We start from the raw sequence: 8993 nt of genomic DNA on the forward strand, positions 1-8993 counted from the left end.
TTTGATTGCAGCCTAGCCTCCTCTGGTTGTTCCCTCCTTATCCGAAGGGAATCCTTTACAGGGGGAGACCATGGAAAAGAGTTGTTGATGTTCCTATTCAGGGGGAGCTGGCTCTAGTCCAGAGAACTATTGATGAATTTCAGAAGAGGATGGACAACTTAAATATAATCACCTACAAAAGGGGTGACACCAAAAGGGGGTAGCTTCAATCCACTATAGCACCAATACCCATCCAGTTGTTGGCTCAAGATCTAGATCCTTCCTCTCTTGGTAAGCCCTCTTCTTCTGACCTACCTATTGCTCATTGCAAAGGTATTAAGAGTTGCACTTTGCATCCCATATCTCGTTTTGTTTCTTATTGCTCTCTTTCTCCTTTTCGTGCATTTGTATCTTCTCTTTCTTTTGTTTCCATTCCTAAAAATTGGTAGGAAGCATCTATAGATGGAAAGCGGAAGGCACCAATGTTGGAAGAAATGAGAGCACTGCACAAAAATAATACGTGGGATCTTGTGGCTCTTCCTCCAGGGAAAAGACCAGTTGGATGTAAATGGGTGTTTGTGGTCAAACAGAAGGCAGATGGGACAATGGATGGATATAAGGCAAGTCTGGTTGCAAAGGGCTTCACTCAAACTTATGGAGTTGACTATCAGGAGACCTTAGCACCAGTGGCCAAACTCAACACTGTAAGGGTGTTATTGTCCTGTGTTGTAAACCTTGGGTGGGATCTTCAGCAGTTGGATGTAAAGAATGCCTTCCTCCATGGGGACCTTGAGGAAGAGGTATATATGGATATTCCATTAGGCTTCTCTGATGATAGGATCAGGGGCAAGGTCTGTAAATTGAAGCGTGCTCTCAATGGGTTGAAGTAGTCACCTAGAGCTTGGTTCGGCAAATTTCACAAGGCTATGATTTCAGCAGAATATAAGCAAAGCAATGCTGATCATACTTTGTTCATCAGACGAGTTGGTGACAAGGTAACAATTCTCATAGTCTATGTGGATGATATTGTGGTCATTGGTAATGATGGTGATGTTATCAAGAAATTGAAGCACTTCCTTGGCCGTGAGTTTGAAGTAAAGGATCTGGGTACTCTAAAATACTTTCTAGGGATAGAGGTTGCTCGATCTTCAAAGGGCATCTTTCTTTCTGAAAGAAAATATATTTTAGATCTGTTGACGGAGACTGGGTTGCTAGGTTGTCATCCTTCAGATACTCCTATGGAAGCTACTACAAGACTTAAGGAGAAAGATGGTGAACCTGTTTGCAAAGGTCGTTATCAACGATTAGTGGGCAAACTAATCTACCTCTCCCACACACGACTAGATATAGCCATTGCTGTAAGTTTGGTGAGTCAGTTTATGCAAGATCCTTATTCCTCTCACATGGAGGCAGTCCTTCGTATTTTGGTCATCTGAAGGTTGAAGCTTATACTGATGCCGATTGGGCTGGCTCTACTGACAGAAAATCCATTTTCTGGCTATTGTTCCTTTGTAGGTAGAAACCTTGTCACATGGCATAGCAAGAAGCAGAATGTTGTGGCAAGGTTCAGTGCTGAAGCAGAGTTCCGTGCGATGGCACGTGGAATCTGTGAACTTTTATGGCTTAGAGGATTGTTGCAGGATGTTGGTATTGCTAGACATAGCCATTGCTGTAAGTTTGGTGAGCCAGTTTATGCAAGATCCTTATTCCTCTCACATGGAGGCAGTCCTTTGTATTTTGGTCATCTGAAGGTTGAAGCTTATACTGATGCCGATTGGGCTGGCTCTACTGACAGAAAATCCAATCTCCCACACACGACTAGCAATACCAATCTCCCACACACGACTAGACATAGCCATTGCTGTAAGTTTGGTGAGCCAGTTTATGCAAGATCCTTATTCCTCTCACATGGAGGCAGTCCTTCGTATTTTGGTCATCTGAAGGTTGAAGCTTATACTGATGCCGATTGGGCTGGCTCTACTGACAGAAAATCCATTTTCTGGCTATTGTTCCTTTGTAGGTAGAAACCTTGTCGCATGGCATAGCAAGAAGCAGAATGTTGTGGCAAGGTCCAGTGCTGAAGCAGAGTTCCGTGCCATGGCACATGGAATCTGTGAACTTTTGTGGCTTAGAGGATTGTTGCAGGATATTGGTATTGCTGTCCATCTTCCCATGATGCTTTATTATGATAATAAAGCAGCCATTAGCATTGCCCATAACCCTGTCCAGCATAATCGTACTGAGCATGTGGAGGTTGACCGACATTTCATCAAGGAGAAGCTCAAAGCCGGACTCATCTGTGTTCCCTTTGTGAAGTCTGCTGATCAATTAGCCCATGTGTTCACTAAAGGACTAAGTGGCAAAGTGTTTCTTCGCTTAGTCAAGTTGGGCATGCATGACATATATGCTCCAACTTGAGGGGAAGTGTTGGATTGTATGGGCCAGAATTCCGTGGGGGATACTCTGGACTTTTTATTTCTTTTATGATATGTACATCCATATCGGCTTTGATAGGGACAATTCTGTCCATGTAATATTTTCTATTCATTATAAATATGTTGCTTGGGATCTGCCTTAGACATCCAAGCATTCAGCTCTAGTTTTATTCCTGTTAACATCACCCTATCATGATAAAAATGTAGACAAAAGACGGTACCTTTTAGGTTCCGTTTGCCTTTGATACCACTTGATGCAGTCCTGATCACTGAAGATCAGTTCCAGCAATCTTGGATCGAAACAAAGTATAAGAACCAGAATATGGAGAAGACAAACAACTGCCCATCAAACGGTTTGATTATCGTATAATTCTGGTCGATGATCACTGATATAGGGGTAGAATGTAATATCCAAAAAAAAAAAAACCCAAATCTGATGGCTAAAACATCCAGAACAGAAGTCTCATAGAGTGACTAGGACTCTTCAGAAACAGTCAAGCAGTTTCAGATCAGTATATGCCGGAAAAAAATTAGATTCTAACAGAACAGTAAATAACAATTCTGGAGTCCCACTTAGAGTAGGACTACGATTTTTTCAACAAGATGGAATCTTGATTGCAGAATCAGGTATAGTTGGGTATGTGATGCAACATATGTCAACTGATCACCAAACTGACCTGAAGACTGGTAGTACTGGAAGCTTTCAGATCAGACTAGGATACCATATCGTTGGGCTTAAATCATAATGTAGTCACAAGTCCTTCTAGTTGCTGAATCAGTCTTCAATGTGTCCAGTAGGGTAGCAAGTTGTTGCAGTATGAACAAGCACCGATTGCCTGCTTTGCCACAGGTCTGGGGAACTTATCAGAATCCGGATCAGGAATAAGAGAATGAAGGAAGAAGAAAGATGAATCACAGGGTAGAGGGAGGTGGGGAGGAATAATGGAGGAGAAAGAGCGAGGAGAAGAGAGAGTTCAAGGGATTGGGATTAAACCCACATTTGCGAGCTATTCTCTCCACCAATCAGGATCAAACTTACATTTGCAAGCTATTCCCTCAGCCAATCACACGCTCAACGAAGTTTTTTAAAAAATCCTGTAAAAAGAGTAAAACTCTTCATACTCATGGATAGTTTATCGAACATGACTCTTTAAAATGAAACCAAAATACTAGCAACAAACTAATACCCTATGGTTGGACTCTTCTACTACAATTAACAGCTTAAAATAAATATAAGATAAGCCTAACATAAAAGATAAGTGATCACATGACCATGCATGGCCTGGTTCAGCCTTTGACCCGGGTTTTAATCCATAACTTAAAAGAAAAGAGCAACCCAGTGCACGAGGCTCCCGCTACTACAGGGTCTGGGAGGGGCAAATGTACAATCCTACATCATAGGCTGAAACCATAGCTTATATTGAACCAAACCACGAGTTAAACCAGAAGTAAAGGAAAATGAAATAATCCCTAGGCATCGATCCTGCATCATAGATTCTCATTGACTCACATGAAGTGTCAAGCATTACGCTCTATAATTTGAAGTTTCTGCACAACATAGCATATTGCTACTATTGGGGTCAACTACTCCCGGTCAATCACCAGTAAATGCCAATCCCAGATTTTCTAGGTGCCCCAGAGTTGCTTCTTTCAAAGTTGTAACTTATTAGTCCAACAAGAAAGAGAAAGAATCCCCTATGTCCTAGGCTATAAGCGATAGGCTATAGGTGAGGGTTTACCATAGAGATAGCTTCCATTAGGACTCGAGTCAATTTCCTGTGTCTTTTGGACCGAGGGAAAGGCCTAAAATTTATTATCCGACTGAGCTAATGGCATTATAAACTATGCTTACATGCAATTTAGCATTAAATGAGGTGATTGACCAATTATTACTCATGAGGGATCAAGTGAGAATCGGGAGATAAAATGTGTTCTTGAGAACTGCTGATGCAACATGTTTCTTGTGTGGGCTTTTGCTGGGTGATCACCATCTTCACTAAAACAGAACTTGTTTGTCAAGAAAGCAGTGAACCAATGTTTCATGTAGGCACATAGAGATTTGGGTTCCCAAGGAGGGGATTTGATCATTTGATAGAAGAAATATATCCCATTTTCTCTTTCCGGAGACAACAGGTAAGTTTTCCTCCTTTTGGGGTTTTCCATTTCAATTTGGGTTTTTTTGTTTTTCTCATTAAGACTTTTAATGTGTTGAGTAAAAACGAAACTTGAAATCAGTTTCTGATTTTCCAAAGCTTAATAAGAATTCAAGACATGTTTGTAACTTTCAACTTAGTTGTAAGGAAGAGAATTGAAGTTAAAACATGTTACTTACTTCATCAAAGGGCTATTGGAAGATAGGGTTTTAATACTGATATAAACTTCACCTCATTCACTGCCCTTCTAAGGCATAAATTGGAAAACAACTGCATTGTTCTTATATTGGTAGCCTTCTTCCTCTTTTATGAATTATCAATCTTTTCTGTTTATGATGTTGATCTATTTAATATATGTTATATGAATTGCAGTGCTTAAAGTTATGGAGCAGAAGGAGACCAACATAACTGATTTGCCATTTGATCTGTTAAAACATATAATGCTTTTAATAGCAATATCAACACATGGGGCAACTAATTTTGCTAGAGCAATCTCTGTGTAAGAACTTATCAGGAAACACCTTTTCTCAAGATAGTAATGTAATTCCAACATTTTGGTTTGTGATTTACATCTCTGTGGCTTTGGTATGCGAGATCCCCTCCATATGCTCTTACTGCATTGCCTTACCTTCGAATTTTGTGCCTTTTTATTCAAGTATTGACACCTAAAACATTTACATTGCAGTTCCAAAAGGTTTCTGGAGTTCATCAATGCGACAGATATTCTGAAAGTAGTGGCATTTGAGAAGTTGAGCCCATCAGTCATATATAGAATATTCAAGCAGGACAATAGCTTATTACATGGGAGTTTACAGGCTGGAAATGCAAAGGCTCAGTACTTGCTTGGAAAAGTAATTGTTCGTCAGCTTGTTTAATACTTTACCTTGATTTTCGCTACCTATTGAAATTACTTGTTGACAGAACACATGGCCTTAAATAGAGTTCAGTTGCTTGTTCAACTATAGTGGATTGTTGTTGTAGTTGGAATTACTTGTTCACAGAAAATGGCCTTAAATATAGTAGAAAAGCAGAATAGGGTTTGCAGAGTCTAATATTGGCCTAGGATTATATTAGTTGGAATATGACATACTTGACTTGTAGTACATGCTTCTTTGAGAAACACAAACACTGGTTGAAAGGAACTCTTTCTTTTCTGGGTTTTCTTTCTTTTTCTATTAGGTGTGTTGTATTTGTGAAGATGGAATTCCTCTAATCAAATATATTCATTGTTGATTGTTCCCTTCATTATTATGCATTTACCTTACTATTGGAATTACGTTTTACAGAAGAAATGGCTAAACAGATTGCAGCCACTTGTTTTTGTTTTTCTTTGAGTTATTACCTGTAGGATGTAACTTAATAAGTAGACTGGAATATGATAAGAGGAATTGGCAGAGTTGAAGATTGGATAAGGTTTACTTGACTTTATACTTGATCCAATTCATACTTGTTTAAAGAATTCGTACTTTCTAGGGGTTTCTTTCTGTTTTCATGAGGTGTATGGGATTTCTGAAGATGGATTTTCCTTGTCTTGTCAGGCAATTCTGTTGTCAAGATCAGGAATGATGGACGAAGTCTCATTCCATTGGGGAAAAACAGATCACCGGTTGATGGTGAAAGTTAACCGCCAAGTTTTGGTGGAGTGTTTTCGGGAACTTCAATTAGTCAGGCCATTCTTGTCTCAATGCAGCATACTTGATTTCAAAGAAACGTGCAAACATTTGAATCGGGTTGTTGACTGGTTTTTTTCTGGGCATGGTTTGAGTGAAAAAGCTTACATGTTCAGATCTCATACTTCCAATATGCACTTCGATTGCTGTTTACTGTTGGACTTTGAGGAATCCAACTTAAAAATGAGACATCGTGTAGAAGAACTTGAACTATGGCTAGAATTTTGGGACTATGAGAACTCTGATAAAATTATGAAGTACCAAATTCCAGACCTGGAGATGAGGCGTGAGGTGGCGATCGGGGACTGGGATGGACTGAAAGAGGTGATCAACAACACAGTTGCAAGGTTTGAAGGTAATCGAGCCAATATGATTACAGCTTTTGACCGGTTATTCCATAGACCAATATAACTACAGAAGCATCAAGAGTCCAGTTCTGGCTCTTTAGCTGCTACTGGGGAGGAGGGGGGGGGTTTGTTTGAAGAGGTCTAAAATGATGTCGTCAATCTATTGTGGTCCAAATGACATTATCAAGCTGCCGTGGATCCAAATGTCACAAAGCTACCGTGGTTCCATCCTTTATCTCCTTGCAACCTAGTGTGAGTTTTGTTTTAATTCTTAGGCGTAGATTTCGTCAATTGTGTTTAGCATTTATATAATTGAAGAACCTATTTTTTGGCTGTTTTAAAATTATTGTGTTGACCCATCCTGATGTTTCAATATCGATGTCTGGAGGATGGCAATGAGAAGGGTTGAGCTCGGCACCTTCCCCTGTTCACTCTTCATGGATCTGGTCTGCCATTACCAAGATCAGGTTAGGGTTGAGCTCAACCTTTGGGGGCACTGCCCTAAATAGTTTGTTAAATTGGGAAGCCTCATGCATGTTTCATAGAATGGTTTAGGTTTGGGTTGATCAATGTTTAAAATGGTCGAGTTTGGTGATGGCCAAACTGCCACGCCCCTATCCCAATAAGGAATATAGTAATAATAAAAAAGGGTGATTGAGACGACACACGACATCCCACTAAGCTATCAGAATCACAGATACAGTGTTCCAATCCACAGGTCTAAACTAACATCAATATCTCATTAATATCAAAGTGCAAAAAGAAGTAAATATCATAATTCCAATTTCAAGTGTAAGCGGAAGCATTTCATATTAATAGTTATATGATGTTCATTGGCTAAATGATAAATAGTTCTGTAGTTTTACATTTCCATGACCCTCAAATAACTACAAAAGGGTATAACAGTAAAATGTTTATACAAGGGTTTTATGTCTCAAAAATATATAAAAAGGGGTCAAATCTCGAGTATCGTTATGGCCCGTAAGCACAATCATCACATGGGCATTCGTCTTTGTGCTCTTTGGCCACAACTTTTGGATCCTCAGTTCCGATATCATCATATCTTGAGGGTACAACCTCGAGTCCAGCAAGACAGTCACTACCTGTATCATCTTAAAAGAGTGTATACATGGGGATTAGCTCCACCGAGCTAGTGAGGGAATGGAGATGCACATGCACACAAAGCACAAATAGTATATGATGCATGTTATTATATATTCATTTAACACCTAACAAACAATGCTAAATCAATAGGTATATGTTACTATGATAACTCGGGAAAACATTGTGGATCGTTCAATGCTCACCCTGAGAGTTTTAGAGGCAAGAAGGAAATCGAGTTCTCTGCTCTCGTGCAAGGATCAAAGACCGTGCTGGATTACCAGCAACAGTTTGAAGATTTGTTTCATTTTGCCCCGGAACATATGAAGGGGGGAAACCAGCAAAACAAAGAAGTTTGAAAAAGGACTTAAGCTGGAGATCCGGTCTATTCTGTCATTCCTAGACATTCAGGACTACGCTCAAATGGTCGACAAAGCAAAGACTATGGAGGATAGACTGAAGGAGAAGGCTACAGCATCGCCTGGATTGAGCAAAAGGTCAAGCAACTATCAGAATTTCGGGTGGCCAAACAAGACTTTTCGAAGAGCTAGCTCGAGTCCCAGCTCGATACAATATCGACGGCAAAATGTGGGCCAAACCCCTTTTCGTCCCACTTACAGTCGGCCTGCTCAACCCACTACAAGCCAAGCGACAACTGTTGCCCCGCCATCTCGACCTGTAATGAGCCAAGCAAGCCAGACCTCTTCCCCAGCTGCACTACCCAATAGATGCTTTGTATACCACAAAGCTGGGCACATGGCTATGGATTGTGCACACCGCGGATACAACGCATACCCGCCGATCCAGTCCCTTGCTCGACCCTTTCAATCACAGGAAAATTGGACGCGAGGAAAGGTGTTTGCACTGACCAACGAAGAGGCGGAGGCGAATCCAGAAGTAATGACAGGTAAGTCCGCCTAACACTACTAAATTGTAGAGAACAAACCAATGGGTGCAGGGAATTTAATTGCATCCTTATTTTATACAAACCTTAGGTACTTTAACTATATCGTCTGCCCCCACACGAGTGTTACTCGACTCAGATGCATCCCACTCTTTCATTTCTAATGCTTTCGCGGATAGGATGACCATCCAACCAAGGGACATAGGGCACGAATTAGTAGTTAGCACACCAACTGGAAGTGTCGTGAGCCTGAACGAAGTTTACGACCCCTGTCTAGTGGAAATTTGTGGGAAGAACCTGACTGCCCGACTGATCTAATTCGACATGAAGGACTTTAAAGTAATATTGGACATGGATTGGCTATCCGCCTATGGAGCAAACATCATGTGTGTAGACAAGAAGAT

The sequence above is a fragment of the Telopea speciosissima genome, chromosome 3 (genome assembly GCF_018873765.1).
Source record: "Telopea speciosissima isolate NSW1024214 ecotype Mountain lineage chromosome 3, Tspe_v1, whole genome shotgun sequence".
In the NCBI taxonomy this organism is placed as follows: Eukaryota; Viridiplantae; Streptophyta; class Magnoliopsida; order Proteales; family Proteaceae; genus Telopea; species Telopea speciosissima.